Raw genomic sequence first — 12,307 nt, 5'->3', positions numbered from 1 at the left:
TAAGAAGGACAGTGGGGGAGTCCTCTGTCACTGTTGTTGTGGGACCTTCAACCCTTCCTTTCTCTTCAGAGCTTAGTAAGTGAGAAAAAGACACCAGGTTGACCTGAGATGGTTCTTCTCTCTAGGCCTCATGTACTCCCTTCATCCGGATGAGGGCCTGGAGTCACCTTGTCCAACTCTGCCATGCCTTGCTTGTTTCTTCCCATGCCTGGGGGTACACAGTGTGCAGTCACCAGCAACAGATGCAAAAGCCTTGGTCCTGGCAGGGCAGGCAGTCAAACCAGGCATTTTACTCAGCACTTGGTATATGCCTGGCCCTGGGCTAAGAGGAAGAGACAGAACCAGCCCCTGCCTTTTCATGTCTGCCTAGAATGAGAAGTGTCCATTGATTTTCTTTCTTAGTTGGACCATGAAAAATGTACTGTTTGTATGTATGTACGTATGTATGTATAAGGTGTGTATTTATGGTTTTTAATTTTTACCTACTCATTATTTATGTATATACCACCATCCTTTACCCCTCTTCATGAGCAGAAAAGGGAGAAATGGAACCTTAAGCCCCCTCTCCCTTCCCCCCCACCCCCTAGGCCTCCATGGCCTGGATTTCCTCATCGCTTCTCCAGAGCCTGGTTGTCATACTGACCCAGGACAAGTTCCATGCATTTTATAGTTGTCTGTGTTGTGGTCCTTGTGTCCAGTTGTTTTCCCGGCTCTTCTTTTAAAGAAAAAGTAGGCGCAAAGAGCGCCTACTGTGTGCCAGGCACTGGGCAGGAGCAGGGTTGGTTTTCCCATGTTTCTTTGCATTCTTCATGTTATCCATGTTCTGTGACATTCTCCATGCCCAGCCCTCTCCACTTCCAATTTCCAGTTCTTTGCTGGGAAGCCAACTGTTTGAGCAGTTCTTGTTCTGAGCCAGGCCAGTTTCAGTGGCTTCCCTTTGCCGAGTGAATGCAGCCCAGTACTCCGAGGACAGATGGAGGGTCTGCCAAAGCCCACAGGGGCCTCTGAGGCTCTCTAGGTGACCCTCCTCAGTCTGGGAGATGTGCCCGCAGTCACAAGTGGCAGAGACAGAATTCCCTCTCCACCATGCCCTCTGAGTGGCCTCTTTATCTCAGAGAGGGCCCCTTCGTGGGCTTTGGCCCCCCTGCCAGACTGGATTCCTGGCCGTCCTCAAGCTCACTTCATCATTTGCAAGTCTCCTACCTCTCACCATGCGTGGCCCATTCTGCATCTGTGGGGTTTCCCTCCCTTCTGCCTCCCCCCATTCCCCATGAAGAAGACCCATGCATGAGAAGGAAGGAGCCAGATGCTGTCTCTGAACTTGTCTCCCACCAGGGTCTCTGCCATTTGTTTTTTCACCCAGGGTGTTTCAACCACTGTCGTCTGTATGTGGCCGCAGCCCCAGGCTGACCAGGCCTGTTACATGGCCCGTAGCCAGAGTTTAACTGTCTTAGCTTGGTACCCGATAGGGCTGGGACATCTAGGCTAGGACCAGCATCAGTCTGGATGACTGTGACATTTGGAAATCGACAAAGGTGGAACCCACTTTCCCATCCATTTGGGCGCAGAGGCCCCTTTTGGAGAGAGCCTGTGTCTGAGCCATTTCCTGGAGGCTTCTGCTCAGCTGCCCGAAGCCAGGTGAAAGGAAGCACATTATTATGGGGAAGGCAGTATCTTTGTGGATTGATTATGATCCGCTATCAGCATTTTAAGAGTCCTAGTGTAGGATCATGTGAGCATAGAGGTAATGGGGGAAGGGACCCAAGGGACTTCTGACATCATTAAGTCAACCCCTCCCTCCTCTTTTTACAAGGAAGAAAATGGTGAGGTGCAAGGAAAGGCAAGGACTTGTCCAAGATCTCAAAGTCAGCGTTAGAACCCAGACCTTATACTTCTCAGTGGAAGATCAGCTTTGTATGTAGGTCATGGTGTTGAATCCTACAGTTGAAGAAATGGAGACTTGGAATTCTCGTTCCTTAACAGCCCCATAAATTGTAAAGACAGAGTAATAAGGACTTCTTTAGTAAATGCCTTTTGGGGAATTCCTTGACTGGGCTGGTTGAAAAGGAAGCTTTTGGTGTAGTCCGTGGCAGAGTGGTCCATGCAGGCTGCCCCTACTGCCTACAAGCTTGGGAGTTTCATCTCTCACTTCAGTTAGAGGCATGGAGGGAGGGGAATTACCCTCTACCAGCTATTGCTCAATGTCAGTTGTCAGAGGAGTGTAAATAGGCCGACAGGCCCTTTCCTCATGTGACTCCTGTGGTATCTGCACCCTGGAGTCTGTATCCAGGCCATGTGGAGCCTCTGAGAGTCCTGTGGTGGAGGTTCCTGGGTCCAGAGAGCTGTGAGATCAGGCCTCTGCCCACCTTGAAGACCAGAACATGAGGGAGGGGGCACTCCCTGCCAGCCTCCAAGGCTGCGTTCACAGAACCTGGTTAGAAGAGGTACTGCCAGTGGTGTGGTGTGGGGGATGAAAGTCTAGTCTGTGGGCAGGGTGCCTGATGAGAAACCCATCACAAACCTTGATTTCTTTGGGCCAGACTTGGAGTTTTGTTGGTACTCCCGGGGCGGGGGGGGACCACTAGCTCTTCAGATTCACTTTACCAGTGCCCTCCAACATCTCAGAGTGCTGCTTGGAGTTCTGCAAGGTTCATGGTTGCCTGGGGGCCCACAGATGGGCTTGAACCCAAGTTTTCCTGGGCTGCCACCACCTCACTTTCGCTGGGCTGCACTACTTCTTGACTCCAATTTAAACAAGCTCATAAAATAAAATTTGGGGTCCTGGACTTGCCTTTGGTTTCATTGATACAGGGCTTTCTCCTGATGAGGAAACTCCCTTTACCAATGTAGACTGACTCTGCAGCTTATCCTCTGAGAGGATGGGATTGCCTAGGACACTGAGCCTTTGAGCGATTTCCTCAGGGTCACACAGCCAGGATTGGTGAGAGACAGACTTTAACCCAGGTATTCATGCTCTGAAATTAGCTTCCATAAATCGTTAAGCAAAAGACTCTAGGATGGTCCCTGGCTGAGCTGGTGCTATTTAAATGGACTCTCTCTCATGCCCATCCCCAGCCTCTCAGAGGTTAGTTCAGTGACCTGCCATTCAGATGGGACTTAGGTGGAGTTTGGGCGCTGGACAGCTGAGGCAGAGTTCCCTCTGGTTGGTAAACAGACAGCTGCCACACCCAGCCAGGCTCCAGGCAGGTGCTGTGCTTGGGGCTGGCAGCTGCCAATGGAAGGTGCAGCCAGCTCTGACAAGTCTGCCCAGAGCACTCTTCTATATAGTCTGCCTTGTTGGATCTAACTTGATTCATGGCGAGTTAAATTTTTTTTTTTTTGGCAAGAGCTAATGAAAAATAATGAAAATGGCAGTTTTTAAAGAGCTAAGGAAGAAAAGGAAGCATTCTTGTCCCATAAAGTTAATACCCCAGAAAATGGGGACATAAACCAGATACTTGCTTTGAGCTTTGATCTGAGTGACAGTCTCCAAAATGTTGGCATTGGGGAGAGACGGACAACCTGAGGCCCCCAAAGATGTCTGCTCCATGCACCGGACTAGCGAGGGCCAGGAGGATGGAACTGGACCTTTCTCTGTATCGTGGGTAGCCTTGAGTTGTGCTGTGAACAGTTGTGTGCATCCTGGTGCCAAGAGAAAGCTGTCCGTCAGACAGGCCTAATTGCTGACTGTGGTGGAGATGGAGCATGGAGGAGCCAGGTCCTGGGCGGTTTTGTTTGGGTTGTTAGATTTCTTATTTAAAAACTATTGACATCATCCTCATTCCCCAATGGCTGCCTCTCGGGTTCCCTCCCCAGAGAGCCATCCCTTATAACAGAGAATCAAAAGAGAAAAACCATACTCTGCACTTTTAATTTACATGGCATTGGGCCCAGCACTTCACATATCAGACCCCCCTCATCCTTCTCTGTGAAAGGAAGGGGTGTCTAGAGACCTGCAAGGTCGCTTCCAGGCCAGAGCTGTGACCTTGGCGTCCTGTCACTGAGTGATCATCTCTGCACCCTAACCTCTCACCTCTCGGTCCCATGATTTCATCTTTTTGCCTTGTTGTCCCTAAAGCAGGATGTTCTTGGAGCATATTTGAAACATAAGCATCAGGCTTTAAAGGAGGACTTCTTAAAAATCACCTTAAAAGGAAGACAATATCTTCTCTTCCTCCAATTTCCTTCTTCAACTGATTGTCTGGGTAGCTGTCTCACACTCAGATCCATGCTCAGGCTCCCCTGTTTGCTGCAGGTAATTGAAAAAAGGCAGCCGTGCTTTGTTCCCCTCCAGTCTTGCCGTCAGAGCCAGCTCTGGCTCCCACTGACTGTCCCAGATAAAGGGGACACATGGGTTCTTTGCAGAAATTCATCTGCAGGCAGGTGGCTGTCTCGCCCTCAGGACCCATGTGTGCATAGAAATTGTTCTAGATGGGGCCAAGGCACTGAAGTCTAGGTAACCCAGAATGCTGCTGGGCCATGATCAGTGCCTCCAGAACCCCAGGCCTCATTTGTAACTTGTTTCTGTGGGAATGTGAATCTTTAGTGTGATTGAGGCACGTCAGTAACATGTCACTGGTGCAACTTCCAGAGCAGGGACACCCGCTGGGCTTCCTCAAGTTCAGTGGGGAGATGGTCCCAACTCTGGAAGCTCAGAAGAGGTGGAAATGAGAACCGTCTGCCTTTCTATCTGTGTCTATGCGTTCATACATACATCCGTTTTATTGATTGGTGTATCCCTACTCCTGGTTCAGGGAAACAGCGGGGCTGGGGTCTGACAGCCTCTGACAGATGCACCTCTTTGTGTGTCTCAGATTCCTGGCAGACAGTAAGCACTTAGCAATGCTTATCTCGATGACCTTGGGCAGGTAACTCCTTCCATGGGCCTTAGTCCCTTATCCCTAAAATGGGCCTTCTGAGGCTCCAGGACTGATCACAGAACCAGCTGGCCTCTGGGATCCCTTCCCAGCTACAGCCCTGACCTCCCCACTGTGGACTGTGCTCAGAGAGTCCAAACTGGCCTGCATTTGTTTGTGTCTCCTTGGCACATAGTAAGCACTTAATAAATGCTTTTCTGCTCACTCATTCCAAATGTATACATAACTTCCTTCTCCCTCTCTCTGTCTTTCCCTCTCCTCCTCACCCCTCTTTTTCCTTCCTCTTCCTCCCTGAAATCAATACACAGCATTAAACCTGTCTGTTCCCCCAATGCTCCCCCCACTCCCCATGCATAAGCTGAGTCCATCAGGTCCTGTTGGCACTTGTGCCCGCTTGTTGGCCCAAGGAACCTAGGGTGCCTTGCTTAGCTAGGAGTCTCCCCTCAACCACCCTCAACAGCCTCATCTCCTGTCTCTCCTGCCCCCTGTCAGAGTTTCAATGGTTCTTCCATGTCGGGGTTTTTCAGGTTCACCCTCCTGGGCTGGGAAGGCATCAATTTGTCTGTCACAGTAATGGACTGGATTGATCACGCAGCCCATTGTATGCAGGCCTGGGCTGCTCCCCAGGACCTTCCATTCTATGGTGGAGGAGACTTGGGCTTCCTTTTCTCCAGGCGGGATGAGGTACCCATTGGCAGGGACTCTTGTTGTGACCTGTTAACAGGGCTGGTTTCCGCTTTTTCCCTCCTGCCACATGCCAAGGCTCAGGCAGGAGGGGACGTCTGTCCTGGTCAGAAGCTGCAGACGGGTCCTCCTGGTAAGAGCCTGCAAGGGAGGGGGCAGAGTCAAGGCTGGGGGGGAGCAGTGTCCAGTTTTCTAGTCATTGACTCCACATCCTCAAACAGGAAGCTCAGGTAATGAGGCAGCCTGGGAAAAGGGGGAGCACTGAGTGGGAGCCCTTGTGAGCCTCCTGTACATGCGTGCAAATGCACGCATACACTGCATCTGGGATTCTAGAGGTGTCAAAGGCTCTGGATTAGGGATCTCCTTGGCGCTTACTCTCCAGAAAAGTTGCTTGAGGCGTGAAGGGGTCCTGTTTGTGTCAGAGGGGGGACTTGAACCCAGACCCCCTCCTGCTGTGGGGTGGCTTCAGCATCTCAGAAGGGATCAAAGGTCATCTGGTCTGTCCTGGGCCTGTAACCGCCACTCCCCCAAAGGGCAGCTTTGACCTCTGCCCAAAGGAGAAATGATTAAATTGTGCGTGTGTTGGCACTCCTCAACCTAATGGGTTAGTCATTTGCCAGGCAGCCAAAGGCATCTCTGAGGAAGTAAACGAGCCTTCATCTTGGCAGGCTCACAGCCAGAAGATCCCAAAGTTAGGACTCAGGGACAGCGAACTCTCTGGTGGAGATGCTTCCTGGGCCTTGGAGGCCAGTGTCTTCTCTGGTTCGGAGAGCCTTTCACAGCTGCCTGGGAGGGGCATGCCCAGGTCAAATGACAGAGACTCACACCCATTCACTGCCACCTACTTTCTCTGAGGACTTAATGAACTTAAAGAAAGACAGGAGATATTAGCAGAGGAGACCTGGGTCATGGGCATTAGTTGTGACGGGAAACTGAGTGGGCCTTAGAAACCAAGAGACCAACTGAACAGAGTGATGCCAGGAACACCCTATGGTACAGTGACTACCCAGTTCTGTGGCATTTAGAGCCTCATTAACCTCCCAGCCCCTATCCAGGAAGAGCACATGAACAGCCTTCTGGTCATGAGATCCTGGTATCAAAGGTTATGTCTGATCATCAGAGCCCCTCAGCTCCTCACTCAGAGACTAACAACTTCTACTAGATACACTTTAAACAAACTGGTTTTCTGATTCCTAAGTCCCCAGAACGTTAGAATCTGGAAGGCAGTGGGTGAGGAGGGGGCTCTTTTTAGATAACCAAGAAATGATCCCTAACAAGGTGATAGCATGGGTAGAGGAGAAAGCCCCATGAGCAATAGATTGGTGATGGGTCTGGGACCACAAAGGCTAGGACCAAACCATTCCCTGTGCTCTCGTGGGCCTTCCAGCTCAGTACAGTGACTACTGTTGATGACAGTGACTAGATATATCAAAAGAGAAAGTTTAAACATGTTTGCTGTTGTCTGCTTAAGAAGTCAGTGAAATGTAGTATTTGCTTTAGAAAGTTTTCCTCTGAATTCCTGCTTCAGTTTTCTGATTGGCCAGGATTTTACAGCTCCTTACCATATGTTTTAGGTTCCTGGGATTATTCATTTAGATCTGGCAGGAATCTAAAGAGTCAGTCCAATCCAATCCCCTCATTTTACAGATGAGGCAACTGAGGCCAGAGAGTAGAAGCAGCTTCGCCAAGGTCAAGAGTCAGGATTTGAACCCAGGTCCTTTGACCTCAGAGGCAGAGCTTTCTCTGCTGTAGAACTTCATCATTCTGGTAATGCTTATTAGTGAAGTTTCTGAATATTGACAGAATGTCCTTGGGGAGAAAGAAAATAACTAGGTTTCTATTTCTCCACCCCACTGAATTCAGGTGGTTCATCATCTGCTGTTAAATTATAACGCAGCTTTAACTGGAAACAGTTGAAAAATTAAATGTGAACTCTTAAACTGGTAACAATTAAACTGTTATCTTAAGTCACGTCATCAGTGAAAGAAATGATTTTCAAGTTTCATATGTACCCATAGGGAACAAAACCTGATTTTGTGGGTTATAAGTAATGGATGTAATTAAAAACCCTATGAGGAGCAAATTTGGTGCCCAATGGGTGACCTCATTACTGGGATGTCAAGAGACACCAGATCATCGATATGGTGGTAGAAGGACCCTCAGCAACCCTTACTTTATGGACAGGTGGAAATGGGAGCCCAGGGGGGTTAAGTAACCCCACCCAAGTCAGAATCGTGCCTCAGATACTCACTGGCAAGTTGTCTAACATCTCTCAGCCTCCATTTTCTCATCTGTTCAATGGCAGTAGTAGAGCCTACCTCCCAGGATTATGAGAAATGAGTAAGTAACCCATGTAAAGAGTTTTTAGAGCCTAAAGTACCATATAAGTGTGAAGATGAGATAGCAGGAAGGGCCCAGGGTTCGTTTTGACTTGAGAACACTGCTCTTTCTGCTGTCCCCCATCAGCAGGACATTGATAGCAAAGGAAAAAGAACATTCCAAGTGATGAGTTCTGTTCTGGTGAGGAACCAGGCTTGGGAGTTTTTTGGCCATCATGCAGTGCCCAAGTTACAGACCACATTAGTCACTGCACGCAGTGTTGAGGCCCAGAGGATAACACCAGATCTCAACTTCCTTTGGAATTTAGATATGGATGATGCTTAAGTAGGTAATAATCCAATTCCAAGGCAGGTTCTGATTAGTGCCAATAAAGAATCTCTCGAAGTGGTCGTGTTATTTGAATTTGAACCACTTGTTTCTATTGGGCTGGAACCAGCTATCTATTGTCTTTTACGTTGATAACTTCAAGTTTTACATAATTAAAACTTCAAATGCATGCAACCACCTCATGAGATTCATCATTCACACTAATCATGCAGGGAACAGGTAAAGAGATCCTACCCCAGGGCTGAGCTGTCCCATTGTAGATGGAGGGAGTGGAAGCGTCATGAACCCAGTCAGCACCAGACTGTCAGGGCCCAGCCCTCTTCTGTCAGAGAGAATGCAAACTCTTTGGGAGTAGACATTGTTTCACTTTTAAAATGTGTGTTTCCAGTTCCTTGCACATCGTGGATGCTAAATAAATCCTGGTTGATTGATGGATTATTTCGGGAACAGTAAAGGGCATACTGTTGGACTCTGGTTCTGCTTACACTGAACCTGGGAATCCTCACCACCATTCCTCTGTGTGTGCTGGCTCCCTGCATAGAGCAGAAGCTCTGTGAGGGCAGGGGCTGACTTAGGCATGCATTCTCATCCCCTGTAACTAGCGTAGTGTTTGATACACCCTTTTTTGTTCTTTCGGACGTACTCATTCTCTAAGCTACTTTTCCAAAGTTACATGCCAAGTAAATGGTGAAGCCAGGATTAGAACTTGGGCCTTGTTGCCCCATCCCTCCTCACTGCTGATGTGTAGTATTGACTTCAGTTCACATCCAGGTTCAGTTGCCTGATCGTGTATTGTCGATCTCCCCAGCTAATAGCGGAGCAATATCTGGCCTTGTTTGGGAAGGTTGGGGGTGTTGTTTTTCCCCTTCCACCTCTCGAACTGGACAGGACATTAAGAGGCCTAGATTTAAGAAGGGCTATTTTAAGTGGCGCTAAGTGTAGCAGATGAATGATCCTACAAATGAATAATTGGCTAATGGAGTTAGAGGAGGATGAAGTGATTAGATAAAAATAGCCTGCACGGATTTTACCTGCTAATAAGGGGAATTTGTGCTGGTATATGTTAGAAGTCTGTAAGTGACAGTTTTTAGATTGAAAAAAAGTCCATAACTTTGTTATTGCTGCCGATGCTGATGGTAGATACGAGAGTCTATTGCAAATTTGTACATGAACGTGTAGAACTAAGATTCTGAAGACTTACTCCATTAAGGCCTAATCCAGAAACTCACCCAGGTCTTTGTGTGCATCACTTTTCAAATTCATAAAATGAAAATAGTGGCTTCCTTGGTAAGTTGGCTACATTCATGCAGGCATAGAAAGTTTTCCGAAAGTGATCCATGATCATAGATTAGGTCAAAGATTTCATTCTTTTTTTTCTTTGCTTTCATCTCAGTGTCAGTGGGGGGAAGGAGTGGTTTGCACCAAGAATATGGAATTTTGTAGGGCATTTGGAGACAATTTCCAGTAGTGGATATAGAACTTAGATCGTTTATGTGGGGGGAGGGGAGAGTTCTGGGCTTACTTCTAACGTACTGTCTTTGTGACCCCACACGAGTGACTGGCACCTATCAGTGCCCCAGGCCACTCCCTCAGACCTTCATTGGTAGAATCTGTTCACGTTCCAAGTGCTTGGCACATAGTAGGTGCCAAAACAGAGCTTGTTGATAGATGGAGATTGTAGCATCTTGGTTGCATGAGAGGGTTTTTGCTTAAATGAAAGAATGATCCCATGGCTTAATCTGTTGGGAGGATTTGGATCTGAGGGGTGACTCAGCTCTGCATGGGTGGAAGCTTGCCAGTGTGGCAAACTGAATAGCCTGAAAGGACTTATGCTTAACTGAGTAGGTGGGTGGGCATGAGGGGCATCAGCCTGGAAGGTGAGTTGGTTCAAGACGATGTAAGAGGCTCCGTTGTCACTAGCTATGTGACAAGGCCCTCCAGGAGAGACTAGTTAGATGGAAACTGGCCTTAGTAAGTGGGAAAACTAGTTGGTCCAGAAAGCTTGTGTAGGCTAGGGAAGGCTTAGGTCTAGGAGAGGCTGAGATTCTTGAAAGCCTGGACCCCTTGTCAGAATCCTGTTTTTACACGCACACAGTGAAGTACACAGGATTACTTGCGAGGAGGGTTAGGTAGGCCTGTGGTTGGTTGTGGAAAGAGAGAAGAATTAACAAAACAGGGAGCGTTTTGTCTAAATAAACATTTGTTGAGTGTCTTCAGTGGTCTAGGCCCATGCTGGGGAGATATGGACATAAATGAAAGGACTGCCCTCAAAGTGTGTATGTGTGTGTGTGTGTGTGTGTGTGTGTGTGTGTGTGTGTGTGTGTGTACACACACACAAGATACTAGAGGGCACTAACAGCTGGGGGTATTATCAGCAAAGGCTTCATGTAAAAGGTGACAAACAAGGGATTTAAGGAAGAGGTGAGCAGGTAGTACCTCCAGATGTGAGGGACAACCAGTGTGCTAAGAGAAGGAGATGGGAAATGGATCAGTGTGGATGAGGAGCAGCAGCAAGGCCACTTTGACTGAAACAAAGAGTCTACAGAGGAGAACACTGCTTAATAAGGCTAGAAGGCAGACTGGAAGCCAGCTGATGTCCTCAGCAGTGAGAGGGAAGCTTTTTCTCTTGGGTAGTAGTAGAAAGACCAGTCATGAGGCACTAAGTGAATAGGAGTGAGGTCTGTAGGCCAGAGACAGGACAGTAGGCAGCTAGAACAAATCTCAGGGCAGCGTTTACCGAGTTTGATGGCCTCAGGATTATGTGTCCCTTCCAGGGCTGTACTTTGGAGGAAGCTGGGGTGGGAGTAGCCTCCCTGCTCTGCCTGATGAGCCCCAGGTCCTATTTCAGGTGGATATCAGTTGAAGAATTAGACTTGGATTCTAGTCAACTCTCCTTCTCCCATGTGTGGATCATTCATTTAATGTCTCATTTTCTCAAATCCAAAACAACAGGTTTGTGGACCTTTGAGAGTAAAGGATTCTGATACTTGGTAAACCACATGGCGTTTTGTTTTGTTTTGAACTTCTGGATTTCCTAAATAAATGACAGGAAGCTTGTGATCTCCAAAGGAGTATTTCTTTTTTTTTTTTTTTTTATTATTAAATTTATTTATTTAACTTTTAACATTCATTTTCACAAAATTTTGGGTTACAAATTTTCTCCCCTTTTATCCCCTCCCCCCCAAACACCAAGCATTCTAATTGCCCCTATGACCAATCTGCTCTCTCTTCTATCATCCCTCTCTGCCCTTGTCTCCATCTTCTCTTTTGTCCTGTAGGGGCAGATAGCTTTCTATACCCCTTTACCTGTTTTTCTTATTTCCTAGTGGCAAGAACATTACTTGACAGTTGATCCTAACACTTTGAGTTCCAACTTCTCTTCCTCCCTCCCTCCCCACCCCTTCCCTTTGGAAGGCAAGCAATTCAATATAGGCCATATCTGTGTAGTTTTGCAAATGACTTCCATAATAGTTGTGTTGTATAGGACTAACTATATTTCCCTCCATCCTATCCTGTCCCCCATTACTTCTATTCTCTTTTGATCCTATCCCTCCCCATGAGTGTCGACCTCGAATTGCACTCTCCTCCTCATGCCCTCCCTTCTATCATCCCCCCCACCCTGCTTGTCCCCTTATCCCCCACTTTCCTGTATTGTGAGATAGGTTTTCCTACCAAAATGAGTGTGCACTTTATTCTTTTCTTTAGTGGAATGTGATGAGAGTAGACTTCATGTTTTTCTCTCACCTCCCCTCTTTATCCCTCCACTAATGAGTCTTTTGATTGCCTCTTTTATGAGAGATAATTTGCCCCATTCAATTTCTCCCTTTCTCTTCCCAATATATTTCTCTCTCACTGCTTGATTTCATTTTGTTTTAAAGATATGATCCCATCCTATTCAATTCACTCTGTGCACTCTGTCTCTATGTATGTGAGCGTGTGTGCATGTGTAATCCCACCCAGTACCCAGATACTGAAATGTTTCAAGAGTTACAAATATTGTCTTTCCATGTAGGAATGTAAACAGTTCAGCTTTAGTAAGTCCCTTATGACTTCTCTTTGCTGTTCACCTTTTCATGGTT

At 47.5% G+C, this 12,307-nt stretch overlaps 1 protein-coding gene across 11 annotated transcripts in view; it reads left to right on the top strand.

Annotated features, from left to right (window-relative positions):
• The window catches only part of CUX1 (cut like homeobox 1), a 433,849-nt gene that overhangs the window by 86,874 nt on the left and 334,668 nt on the right, over positions 1-12,307 (top strand). The gene's annotated exons all lie outside the window — the stretch shown is intronic.

Source organism: Notamacropus eugenii, chromosome 2 (assembly GCF_028372415.1).
Source record: "Notamacropus eugenii isolate mMacEug1 chromosome 2, mMacEug1.pri_v2, whole genome shotgun sequence".
In the NCBI taxonomy this organism is placed as follows: domain Eukaryota; kingdom Metazoa; phylum Chordata; class Mammalia; order Diprotodontia; family Macropodidae; genus Notamacropus; species Notamacropus eugenii.
The sequence above is the reverse complement of the archived record's forward strand: the minus strand, read 5'-3'. Positions and strand labels throughout refer to the sequence as shown.